Source organism: Nothobranchius furzeri, chromosome 13, assembly GCF_043380555.1.
Source record: "Nothobranchius furzeri strain GRZ-AD chromosome 13, NfurGRZ-RIMD1, whole genome shotgun sequence".
Lineage (NCBI taxonomy): Eukaryota > Metazoa > Chordata > Actinopteri > Cyprinodontiformes > Nothobranchiidae > Nothobranchius > Nothobranchius furzeri.
The window spans coordinates 33,781,116-33,795,032 of NC_091753.1; the positions used below are offsets into that span (position 1 = coordinate 33,781,116).

At 43.1% G+C, this 13,917-nt stretch overlaps 1 protein-coding gene and 1 long non-coding RNA gene across 2 annotated transcripts in view; both read right to left on the minus strand.

The window, feature by feature from the left end:
• The window catches only part of LOC107380473 (cGMP-dependent 3',5'-cyclic phosphodiesterase), a 264,584-nt gene that overhangs the window by 236,303 nt on the left and 14,364 nt on the right, over window positions 1-13,917 (minus strand). The gene's annotated exons all lie outside the window — the stretch shown is intronic.
• On the minus strand, window positions 3,256-4,366 carry LOC139062500 (uncharacterized). The gene is made up of 2 exons (XR_011516034.1): window positions 4,234-4,366; window positions 3,256-3,504 (listed from the first exon to the last, which is right to left on the minus strand). It is a non-coding gene; the product is annotated as an uncharacterized lncRNA (long non-coding RNA).

The window sequence follows — 13,917 nt, forward strand, 5'->3', positions numbered from 1 at the left end:
GAGCAGAAAAAGAGCATAAAACCAGCATATTTAAAGCTCAGTTTGCTCCGCTGGTTTACTGTGATGCTCACCTGTTCCAGCCAGATACCTGCATCATGGGGTTGATCTGAGCTGAGGAGGAGACTCCTGTTGTTTTGTTCATCTTCATCATAATAATGACAACATTAGATGACAACAGGGGCTCACATAGGTTTGTGCTGATGAACATGTCTGAGCAGCTTGACCACGTTGTTGTGTGTCGGAGAGGAAACACGACAGCAGCCACAGAGCCGTGCTGACTTGAGTGTGTCGCTGCTCGCTGGAGTTATATCAGCTCTGTCTGGACGTTAGTTGGAAAACTTTCTCTTTCAGTCGTGAACACATTACTGAGCGGCTAGAATCTCCGTTTCTGGGCTTCAACGTCAGAAAACAGCTGAGTGAACTCGGCGCTGAGTGAGAGGAGTGTAGTTTGTCCGAGACAGCGGAGCTGCAGACACCCAACTACCTCTGACTGCCTCGGCGCTGAAAAAACACAAAGGAGGGGGCGCGTCTGCTCCGCGCTGGCGCCGCAAAGCATCATGGGAGTTGTAGTCTTTGCGGTAAAATCGGCCAGCGGGCCAGTTTTAATATATTTTTGATGTTTATCTCGCGGGCTACATAAAAATGCTCCACGGGCCAGATGCGGCCCGCGGGCCTTGACTCTGACATATGTGATGTAGATGAACTGCAGCATCGGTGTGGAGTTGAAGGTTGTTGGCTTCATGCAGCAGCAAAGCAGTTTGTGTCCAGCTCCTCCTTGTTAGATAAGATTGTTTCTACAGACTTTGCATTCAAACTAAATGCCTCCAGCCTCTTCAACAGTCCAAATAATGTCACTTGATTTACTCTCCTCTAATGTGCAATTTAAAAGCCTTTACAAACAACCACTTAACATTAATTCCTGTCTGTACACTGCTTGGGAAATGACTGAACTCAAGAGCACTTTGCAGCAGTGTGGCTGGTTGAGTTCATATGGTTTTCTTCCTTTAAACATCATTTCTTATACTTGGTCAGAAAAAGGAGGTTTTAAAGCAAATACATGTTTTAAGTCACAGTCCTTGGGGTCTGCTTGAAGCTCATGACTCCTGGTGAAGTTCAAGACATTTCAATATAAAATTGATCTCATTATTCTGCTTATATGGTGTGAAATAATTCTATCTTTTGGGGGTAACATTATGCATAAAAGATCTATTTTAACTGTGTCTGCACTAGGGGTTGTATGAACTAGTCGACTTCACAGCTCTGTAGTGACTTTTAATGCCTGTCATCGACTAGTCGTTGTCACGTAATAATGACTGACAAGATGCAGTCCACGGAAAAGACAGCAGGTGATGAGCCCCTGCGTCGGGAGGCGACGGGCTCTGCCAGAGCGTTGGTACTGACACCGGCGGTAAAACGGGCATTTAACCAAACTGTGACCTTTTCCCTCTTGCAATTTTACCTTCCCCTCACCCCCATCCTAATCTTAACCAGTTTGCGCATGCAAAGCTCTGATCGTTGACGCGCTCCAGACATCTGCGTCCTGAGCACGGCCAAATCAGTGTCACCACCTCAAAAACAAATTAAACACGTGATCGTTCATGTCGGCTCATTTCCTTTAATGTTTTCTGTCTGTTATTTGTGCCTGATGCGTTTCGCTGCTGCGGAGCGAGGCGCATCACCTGTTTTGCCCTCCGGTGACGCACCCCCAAAATTCCACTATCTCCGCTCCGCTCCGACACGAACTCCGCAGCAAAAACGGCCCCGTTGTAGTCGGCTGGCGAGCAGCGGCACTCCGCTGTTTTTGTGGTCGGTAGAACTTTTAGAGTTCAAAGGTAACTCATAAGGTGAATATAAATGAACCCAGGTAGCAGTTTCTCTTTAGGATTGAGAGGAGATGCAGGAAGATAATAAACAGACAGGACAGAAAAATAGTCAAATAAAAACAAGTTAGTTTTTGTACCTGGTGGTTGCAACAAACAAACACCACTGAAGGTAATCAGAAGTGAGGAACAGAAAATGAAATAATTATTTTAATGTTTAAAGCAGCAGGAAAGGCTGCAGGCGCATCAGTGAGTTTGCGGCTGCTGCGCAGGGGGAGGGGGGAGAGGGCTGAAGTAGGATGCAGAAACTACCGTTGTTAAAAGAGATGTGTTAACTTAGAAAATGTGGGCAAAATTTTAATTGTCAAAAACTCCTGCAAACCTACCGAGACAACCCCCCCCCCCCCCCCCCCGCTTCAGGTGTATGACGTCATCAACAACTAGTCGAAGTTGACTCGATTTTCATTACTTGACTGGCGACTTTTAAAAAATTTGAGTCATGCAACCCCTAGTCTGCACAACGCATCTTCATCTGGCACTTACACCATAAGCTGCCTGTTATGTTTTAACATTTGAACGATCCACCTCTACACAGAAATCACAGGTTTTTATCCGTTTGCACACTCTCCACTAAACCCCTTAATGCTGGTTCAGGCTTACAGTTACATTCAACCGTCTTAACTCAGAAGAAATCAAACACTTCTACTGAAACTTAGTGGTGGGTGGTAAACTTGAGCTGTTTCCCCAATAAACATGATCTTTTTAATATTTATATTTGTCTGCAATCAAAAAGTAAAAAACACTTAATGTTGATCTTGATTTACATTTTGGTCTGCCGATCAGTGTTGTTTAGCTCTTTATCAATTCATGGATCAACATTAGGGATGCTCCGATATGACCACATGATCGGAAATTGGGCCTAATCACGTAATTGTCAAAGGATCTGGAACCAGGTGGAAAAGATCAGATCTAACCTCAGAAAACAACAAAAAATATATTTTTGATTCATCCTATGATGGAGAATTTCAAACATAATATTAATAGCTTTGTTTTATTTTTAACACATCCCACAACACTGTAACTTCACCAAATCTTTGACAAGCAGGAAATTCAGACACCATAAAATGTAGCTGTTAGCTAGAAGGCTAATGCAGATCTAACGTGTCGCCTCAGAAAGAGAAAAGCAGTTTGGACGTATTTTAAACCAGACAGTGAAAGCAGTGCAATATACACTTGTAATTTTTCCCCACTGAGTAGTTCACAGGGTAGAAAAGACTGAAACGCCACTAGGGCTGCAACTAACGATTATTTTCATAATCGATTAATCTGTCGATTATTTTTTCGATTAATCGATTAATCGGTTTGTTATTGTTTAGCTATTTAACCTATACAAGTGATGGATGCATTTCAGTTAAGAAAAAAAAACATAAGAGAATTGTGCAGTTGACTGCAATCTATTTTATTGCACATGAACACAGTCAGCAGTATAAAATGAGCTAAACAGTGCAAAATATCAGTCCAGAATAATTTTTTAGCATTAGCTGGAAGCCTGCTCCTTCCACCATGGATAGTGGCCTCATGTCTTTTACCAGCATGTTTAGAATAGAGTTTGTAAGTGGTATGAATTGCTGGGGGGTGAGTGTCTCTTTCCCCATGTAGTTGTCCATCGTTGCTTGTTTTTTTTCTGCATAAGAAACACAAATAGACTGAAATAAGTACACATATAAAATAAAGCAGCACACACACTACAACACTAAATCAATATTATATTATTTGAATTAATTAACAATATACAGTGATCATTTATTTTGAGGGTTACGTTCTACAAAATAGCCCGCAACAGGAGATATTCAGAAAAAAAGTCTAATTTTTTTACTATTAAAAAGCTCTAAGTAAGAAGCTCATGAGGTTTTTACTTTGAGTCGGGAGTGTTTAAATTAGCTAGAAAAATGTGAAAAATGATTATTTTGTGTAATACTGTTTAAGAAACATGATAAAAATGTGTTGTGAGGCGTTTTACAGCGTTAGATAGTAAAACAGCCTTTTAATAGTAAAAAAATGACTTTTTCTGAATTTCTCCTGTATTTAAAAATTGAAAGCGTACAACTATGCCGCGTTATATTCACCTGGACACAGCTCGTCTGTATATTTTTCACCGCGGAGTTGTCCTTTTTTGAATGAGGAACATAGTTATGGGTTTGTGCCGTTTTTCTCTTAACTAGAACATTCTTATAAACAGACGTGCTAAATTTGGCAAGCGCATGATTCACAACACGGAGGAGATTCACGATTGCATCTAGTCAATCAGAAGTAGAACACCGTAGACTGACGCGGCAAAAAAACATGTTTAACATCCACTATAACGAACTCAGCTAAAACACTAAGTCCAGCTTGTTTATTTTCTGTTACTTACCGGGCTGGCTCTTCCAAATGACGGCTCACTTGACCGCGGTGCTCTTCCTCAGCCCCCACGTTTTCGTCTCAAATGTTCACTTAGGGACGTCGTGCTTCCGTGCCATGCTAGATGGTTTTTGCATATTTTGCCTATTTCAATGCATCTAGTGAAGTGCTCCCATACTCGTGAGGTTTTTGTCCGGGGTTTCTCTAAAATTTTGTCGCTTCTATTTTTCTTCCGTATTTCCTCTTGTTCCGCCATCTCTCACAGCAAGATGAGCGTCAGTAACGTGATACGTCATGAAAACCGAGGGCACTCATTGGCTCATTTCTTCTTCTACGGCTCCACTGGTAGATCAGTGGCTCATTACTGCCACACACTGGCGGCAAATTTAACAGCTTGTAACCGATGTCAGATTGTGGTAAAAATAGACTTTATGCGGTAAAATATGATTATTAAACAACTAATCGATGACTAAAAAAGTTGTTAACTATTTTAATAATCGATTATAATCGATTAAATCGATTAGTTGTTTCAGCTCTAAACGCCACCTATTTCTCTGTCTGCTTTTTCCTTCAGGCATCGCCACAGCAACCTGTCAGCATTTAGTCTCAGGCTGGTGCCGGTACCAGATCTGCTTGGGGTTCTGTGCCTGCTGATGACGTCAGCAGTTTTGTTAATACATTCTTGTTTGTCACCACCTAAATGTTTTCTTTATAATTGTAATTTGTTAACAAAACACCATATTATTTTTGTTTTGTAATGAATGTGAAACTACATAAAACCAACATCACACTGCCAAAAAGGACAACAGTTCTTAAATGTGAAGCCACATCTGTTTGTATTAATGTGGAATTCATCTCCTTAGTTGCTATGTAAATACATTCATTCATCCATTCATTCAAAATGTTGCTTGGTGTCTTTTCAATAAAGTTCTTATAGTTTATTTGGCCCTATTTCAACAAAATCAAGAGCTTTTGAGGGTCACTGTTTATCAGTTGATATCTTAGCTTTTATTTTTTTATTTATTTTTTTTCTTTGTCATGTTTATAATGTTTAACCTTCAAAGATGTGTTTGGTATATTTGGAAATTCAAGCATATTTTCTACGAAAGCGGTTGATTTTTGGACTACAGGACTACAACCACAAAGACTACAACTGTAAATTTGTTCTGACCAATCAAAATCTTCATTGACAGAGTGCTTACGTAACTTTTACAAATGTGGCACCATAACTTCCGTAAGTCTTACGTTCAGCCAATCATCTACTGTGACGTATTTGGCAGACGCAGGACCCCAAGCCGATCTGGTACTGACCAGGGGCGGCGTTAGGCCCGGCTACTTGGGCTGAAGCCCCGGATCTTTCATGATAAGCCCCGGATCTAAATCGCAGAAGTAACATGCAGTACCAAAGTCCAACAGAGAGGGCGCAGCTGGCAGTAGTTTGTATACAGCCTGCCTGAGCCTCCACCACTGAAGAAGAAGCCCTTCAGCAGCCGGCTTCTTCTGCACTCTCTGCCTGAAACACATGAGTGAAGATGGACATAAGGACGTTTTTTAGACCAAAAGTATAACGACAGAACCCCAGCTTTGATGATACTGGTGTTGACTAAGGTTTGTGAGTCTTATTTGAAAATATTTGTTGTGCTGCTGGTTTGCCTAAAGTTAGCTTATCAGGTAAAGTTGTTGGAGAAAGAAAGGGAATATTTACTATCATCTCACAGTAAACACTAACAGGAACAATACTCTGCCCTGAATATGCTGAATATGTAGCTTCAGATTAAAAATTATGTGGTACAAGACAAATACATATGATGTTGACTAGTGCGTGTCACGTGTGCGCGCGCGCGCGTGTGTTAAGCCCCGGATCTTCTCCAGTCCTAAATCCGCCCCTGGTACCGACACCATTTCTCAATATCTATACTTGTCTGTACTTTTCTTAGGTCATTTTTGTTTTTTTAACCGTAGCAACAATCAGCGTTTGTTGCCAAGACACAACGAAGTACCGTTCTGTTTCGAATGCCATCCTCGTCCTCCCATACTCGGTAGAGTGGACTTTCTGGTGCCCTTGCCAAGAACGTACTTGAAAAGTACACAAGAACATACTAGCATCTTTGGGTGATGATAAACGGCTCTAGTTTGCCACACTAAAACAAACATCCTGCTCTGTGGCTGCAGCAAACGTCGGGTTTTTGCCGTCTCCTGGAGCCGCAATATGAGTTTCATTCTCGACGCTATTTTACAGACGCTGCTCTACGGGTGTTCTGTACTGAAGAGCCAGCATTCATTTCATCTGCATGGTGGTGCAGTGTCACAATCTGCCCCGCTCACTAATCAGCTCACATAATGCACAACAGTTGTTCCCAGTTTGTGTTTTCAGGTGGGCGTGTCAGAGAGCCGGCTGCTCCTGATCTCCTGATCAGAGGACCAGGGGTACTTAAGGAGCGGTGTGAAACAACTCCAGTGCCAGTCGATACTCGCCTTTGGGTAACACTAGCTTTGTCTCGAGTTTGATCTTCAAATGTTCAGCATGTGTTTTACTCAGTCCGTTCCTGTCAGCCCTGGTCTTGTATTTTGAAACTTGTACTCATCTGTCACTCAGGATTACTCACCGCTGCCTGGAGTTGTTATTCTACTACACATCGCTCACCGTCCCTTGGTCTCCTCGCTCTCTGCTGCTCGCCTGTCACCCTACCTGTTCCCTGCCTGCCTGCCTACCAATCTCCTCCGGATCTACAGCAATACCTGCCTTCCTGTCTGCCACATACCTGTTCACGCATCTCAGTTTGGATCCTCAACCTGTGTCTGTCCCCGTTTGGCTTCAACCATCCAGCCCAGTCTCTCCAAGGATCTTAAGTTTCCCAGTAAGAGAAGACTCTCCTAAAACCATTCCTGTTTTGGTTCTCTGGTTCCAGGGTTTGTTTACTGTGATTTTAATTCCCGTTTGTTCTTTGGTTCTAGATCTCGGTTCTTCCTGTTCTCGTTTGGAGCAGCGCTTTAAGTTTACAACACGTTCCTTTAATAAATGTATTTGTAATTTTACTCACCCTCGTCTCCACTTGTGATTCTTTCATGTCCTGGGTTAAATATATACCCAACATGACATGCAGTTGGAAACACTGCTGCCTCACAGTAAGAAGGTTGCAGGTTCAAATCTCAGCTGCAACCTTTCTATGCAGAGTTAGCAGGTTCTTCCTATGCATGTTTTTTCCAGATATTCCACTTTCCTCCCACAAACCGACAACAGGACCCCAAAGTGACCCCACATTGTGTGAGTAAGTGTGTGACTGGTTGTTTGTCTTTGTGTGTTCCTGTGATGGACTGGAGACATGTCCAGGGTCCCCCACCTCTCACCTGATGACTGGTGGAGATAGGCTCCAGCTCCCCAACTGAGGATTAAGCAGTTCAGAAAATGAACAAAGCAATAATTATGTTGCAAAAAATGTTTAAATGCATAGTTTGAGACACTTTTTGAAGACATCAGTTTTAAGAAAACAAGTATTTTGTCTATCCAATGATTTCATTTTGAAATGTGTGATTTATTCATTTAATTTACATTTTAGAGTAGATTACAGCAAATATTAACAATAAAGAACAGAGTAATGTTTCCCTATAATTGTTTTAATGGTGAACATTGCACATGTACAAGAATGTAAACATTAATAAATATTTGGTTTCTGATGTGCCTCTGGCTGCCTGCTTTAAAATGGCAGCCTGCCTCTTCAGCTCAGAGTACTCTGCTCATTAGACAGTGCACAGTTTGGATAAACTTAATGAACAGAGTGTCGTTAGGTCATAAAAATGACGGAAACTGCTGCACGTGGCAGCACAGAGGCACGGTCATGTATTTTCCTCTCCCCGTCCATGCAGAAGAACCAGCTCTGGGGATCTCAGAGTTTTAATTGAGCAACGCTTAGCTGCAATTATCAGAGTCCCAGGTGGACTGAGTCTGTATTAAATGGTGTAAATGAATACCAGCAGGATGCTGAGAGCTGAAGGACACAACAGTCTAGTCTCACGCTCCAGGGTTTGTTATTTGTTTTTTAGCTGGCAGCCAGGACAGCATTTTTAATTCATAAAGTTTGTTAGAATGTAAAAATTGGTTTTACATTATGGTAAGTTTATGAAAAAAAAGATAATTTATTGACTGTAAATCTATGTATTATCATCAAAACAATAAAATGAATGAATGAAATCTTTATTTCGATCATTATAATAAAAATAAAAATAACTATTATAACAATAGTAATAGAGGCGGCTGTTGCTAGCTGTGGTCGTAAGGTGGCCGGTGCCAGTCGTGGTGGCAACCCCCGTACCCGCTGGTGGACACCAGAGGTTCGGGGAGCCGTCAGGCTGAAGAAGGAGGCCTACAGGGCGTGGCTGGTCTGTGGGTCTCCGGAGGCAGCAGACAGGTACCGGATAGCCAAGCGGGGTGCAGCAGTGGCAGTTGCCGAGGCAAAATCTCGGGCGTGGGAGGAGTTTGGTGAGGCCATGGAGAAAGACTATCGATCGGCTCCAAAGAGGTTCTGGCAAACTGTCCGGCGCCTCAGGAGAGGAAGGCAGCAACTCGCTCACACTGTTTACAGTGGGGATGGGGAGCTGCTGACGTCAACTGAGGCTATAGTCGGATGGTGGAAGGAATACTTTGAGGAGCTCCTCAATCCCACCAATGCGCATTCCGAGGAGGAACCAGAGCTGGGAGGCCTGGGGATGGACTGTCCGATCTCGGGGGCAGAAGTTGCTGAGGTAGTCAAACAACTACACAGCGGCGGAGCCCCGGGGGCGGATGAGGTTCGTCCTGGGTATGTCAAGGCTATGGATGTTGTAGGGCTGTCATGGTTGACACGTCTCTACAACATTGCGTGGTCATCGGGGGCAGTTCCTAGGGAGTGGCAGACCGGGGGTGGTGGTCCCCATCTTTAAGAAGGGTGACCTGAGGGTGTGTTCCAACTATAGGGGGATCACACTCCTCAGCCTCCCTGGAAAGGTCTGCTCCAAGGTACTGGAGAGGAGGGTCCGATCGATAGTTGAATCTCAGATAGAGGAGGAGCAATGTGGTTTTCGTCCTGGCCGTGGAACTGTGGACCAGCTCTATACCCTTGCAAGGGTGATGGAGGGGGCATGGGAGTTTGCCCAACCAATCCACATGTGCTTTGTGGATTTGGAGAAGGCTTATGACCGTGTCCCCAGGGGCACCCTGTGGGGGACGCTCCAGGAGTATGGGGTGGGTGGCTTTCTGTTAAGGGCCATTCAGTCCCTTTACCAGAGGAGCGTGAGTTTGGTCCGCATAGCCGGTAGTAAGTCGGACCTGTTCCCAGTGAGGGTTGGACTCCCCCAGGGCTGCCCTTTGTCACCGGTTCTGTTCATCACTTTTATGGACAGAATTTCTAGACGCAGCCGTGGTGTGGAGTGTGTCGAGTTTGGTGGCAGGAGAATCTCGTCTCTGCTTTTTGCGGATGATGTGGTCCTCCTAGCTTCATCCAGCTCTGACCTTCAGCTCTTGCTGGGTAGGTTCGCGGCCGAATGTGAAGCGGCTGGGATGAGGATCAGCACCTCCAAATCTGAGACCATGGTTCTCGACCGGAAAAGGGTGGCTTGCCACCTCCGGGTCGGGGGCGAGGTCCTACCTCAAGTGGAGGAGTTTAAGTATCTCGGGGTCTTGTTCACGAGTGAGGGTAGGAGGGATCGGGAGATCGACAGGCGGATTGGTTCGGCGTCTGCAGTGATGCGGACGCTGAGCCGACCTGTCGTGGGGAAGAGGGAGCTGAGCCAGAAAGCCAGGCTCTCGATTTACCGGTCGATCTACGTCCCAATCCTCACCTATGGTCATGAGCTTTGGGTAATGACCGAAAGAACGAGATCGCGGACACAAGCGGCCGAAATGAGTTTCCTCCGTAGGGTGGCCGGGCTCAGCCTTAGAGATAGGGTGAGGAGCTCGGACATTCGGGAGGGACTCGGAGTAGAACCGCTGCTCCTCCGGATCGAAAGGAGCCAGTTGAGGTGGTTTGGGCATCTGGTCAGGATGCCTCCTGGACGCCTCCCCGGGGAGGTGTTTCGGGCATGTCCTGCCGGCAGAAGGCCCCCGGGTCGACCCAGGACACGTTGGAGAGGTTACATCTCCAATCTGGTCCGGGAACGCCTTGGGGTCCTGCCGGAGGAGCTGGTGAACAAGGCCGGGGAGAGGACGGCCTGGAGCTCCCTAGTTGGGATGCTGCCCCCATGACCCGGACCCGGATAAGCGGAGGAAGACGAAGACGAAGACGAAGACGAACAATAGTAATAATAACAAAGCTGTTTCATGAAGACGTGGAATATAGATTTTTCTAATGGTTTGACTTTATTTTGCTTTAGGAATTATAAACGATTTTTATTTCCACAGGTGACTTTTCTCCGTCTAGAATGAACTTTGTGGGTTACTGAACCATAATTCAGGGAAAATCTCACAATTTAGACGGAAGGCTTTGGAAATATCTTAAATTATTGTCTAAAGGAATAAAGATTCTCTGGAAATCAGACACACATCCACTTTACCCATTAAATGTTTTAGAAATCTAACCAAGCCTAAACAATTTTAGGTAGTTTTGGTTGAGGAAAACAAGAAATATAATTTTTAGTAGCAGAAATGTCATTTCAGACATTGCTTGAGGAAAGCTATTACTAATTTCTACAGAAGAAGAGGAAACAATCTTTTATATAGCGCCTCTCACAATAAAAATCATGAGGCATTTCATAAGAACAATAAAAACTGTTTTTTATTACAAATAAAAAATGATTTAAAAATGTCAAAATGAATAGAAATAGAAAATTAATAGGAAAGTGATAATCTGTAGAGAAGTAGAATAAAGATGGGAATGTGGTTTGATTATATATTAAAAAGGCTTGCTTTACCCTGTATAAAGTAGGGATGTAAGAAAGTGTTGAATGATAGTAGGGCTGCAACAAACGATTATTTGGATAATCGATTAATCGGATGGGGTCTCGACACGATTAATCGATTAATCGGATTACATAGGGACATTTTTAAAAACTGCTAGGGAAACGTTATTTTTCTCCTTCCCTCACTTTATTAAACACAACATTATTAGAAAACAGTTCAATAGCAGAAAAACAACATGCCATCACCTAAATTGTCTTATAAGGTGTATAGACAGAGACCCTAAGCTACACCTATCTGTGACCTAAAATGCTTAGTCCAAGTTAAACAGCTTAAAGAGCAAGTCAACCCCTACCAGAGTCTAATTCCACTCCCACTTCATGTTTGAAAAATGCAACACATGCTGTTGCCTGGCAGACCGAGAGGGCGGAGCCGCTAACAAATACACACACACTCAGGCTCACGACAGCATTGTGACATCATAATGTACCAGTTTACATCATAGCATACTTCTTAGCCAATAGCGGTGGCAGATTTAAATTAAAATACAGTGCAGAGTTTTTACCTGACAACGGCACAACACTGCCAGTTTTAGGCAGAATATTTAAATTTGAACTAAGATGCACTGAAGTGCCAAATTATTGATGACACGTGTCTGCAGCACGATTAGACACTCGTTTATTTAGTTTATCAGCAAAAAAAAGTTTATTTGGGGGTGACTTGCTCTTTAAGGGCAATTCTCATCTGTTTTGTTTGATCTCATCTGTAGACATTTATTATAATTGGGGGTGTCAAACAACTAATTTTTAAATGTAATTAAACATAGGCTGTGAATTAATCAAAATTAATCACTATTTCCAAAAATGACTGAAAAATACCAAATAAAACAAAAGTAAATGAATGCCATCCTCCATGTGATGATGCCCTGGGCAACTACCATAAAGTCACATCAAGAGATGCTGCTGATCATTCCAATGATCCCAAATAGACTCGCATTAGGCCACATGAAAGCAACTGAACCCAAAAATATATTAACCAGTATATAACTGCACTCTCACACAACACGCCTGCAGCAACAGTTCGGACTCCTCCCTCCCTTTTAAAAGCGTTTTCGCTTCTGAGGACATTGTGGTTGTGAAGCCACATGCTAGTCTGGCCCCGGTGTGATCAACCAGTTTCTGCGGGAATGTGACGGCGGAACCGGTTCGCAGCTGTGCGAGCCCCCCCCCCCCCGCCTATCTAATAGCGTCGCGCTTACAATTTTAAAGACTTTTTTTACGAGCTTAGGGCATGTCTAGCCTGTGTAATAATCCGGGGCTTGGGTGAATCACTTTTGAAAAGTTTTTAACTTACCCAGACACCGAGCTCTCTCCCTCCTCGCTGATGATTCTGACATGCTTGCGTTTAAGACGCTGCATCATCACCGTAGTATCCCCGTGCCATGCTGAGTCTGACCTACAAACGTTGGATGTCTTCACCTGATTTAACTGAAAATGCTCCCAAACTTCAGAAGTTTTTACTTTTTTGGGGTCTCGCTGCTTCTGCCATGTTCCTCTTACAAACACCTGCCGGCTCTCCACCGGTCTGCGCGCAACGGCGGGCGGGAGGGGAGGGGGCTTTTGGAAGAGTTGTGCAACACAACGAATCGATGACGCAATTCGTTGCCAACGCTTTTAGTAATCGATTTTCATCGAATTTATCGATTCGTTGTTGCAGCCCTAAATGATACACTAAAATATTTTAATGTAATAAGTTAATTTTATTTCTATAGCACTCATCACAGACAGAGATCCGCTTCACGGAGATCAAAAAACAAAAAACTTCATGAAAGTTAAGTGTAGTTTATACCATTAACCTCTGGAAATATCCACAGAAATGTTGTAAATGAATTAAAAGATGCAGAGTTGTTGAAAAATATCACCAGTTTTATAACATATAGTCATAAAAATATGTTCTAAAATACATGGGAGTGGGTCTGAGTCACTGGGCATTTTTCCCTCTACGGAAGTCCGTGAGGACAAAAAATGTTTACTGATTTGTAACAAATGGTTACAAAACTTTCAGTTAATAAACGTTGTTTTTTTACACGTTTACCTCTTCACTCGTTGCCAGTGACAAAAGAGAACATGATGTTCTTGTTATTTTGCTGGAGGTTGTGCTCCCAGGGATTTTTGACCCTAATGGCCATCCACGGGTAAAGCTTGCTTGCAATCATTTAGGTAATTACTGCACCCTGGAAAAAAGCAAAAACATTTAAGTAAAAGCAGCTTTACATAAAAAGGTCCTCAGCTGTTTTTTTAAAGGTGACCAGACTGTCAATACAACGTCGGGGTGCAACAGCCTGGAAGGAGCGATCACCTCGACTTTCATGTCTGGGTTTTGGACCTAGTTCCAAAGATGTTTCATGCTATGGTACTGAATCAATATTTAAAAGCAGTGTATCAGTTGTTTTATTGAGTAAATGCAAACATTTACTGTAGTTCTTTAGTTTGAAGCAATTTAAACTCCGACTGCTAGGTGGCAGCAGTTTTTATTGCCTTCATTCTGACAGATAAATCTGGATGTGTCTTGGAAGTGTCTGGCCTGAGTTTTTGAATGAAATTCTGTCTTTAAAAATCTGAAAATCATCTGGTGTTTAGTATCACAAATTATCCTATCATCTCCCCATATTCTGACAAATATATCGTCAGATTCTTGCCAATACACCATAACGCAACCACCTTGTTTAACTTGAAGGAGGACCTTTACAAAACATATGCTGGGTTTAGGTGGTTTGATGAGTAGTGAAACATCAGATCCTTTCACACAGTTAGAATCAGTCTGGCTGAC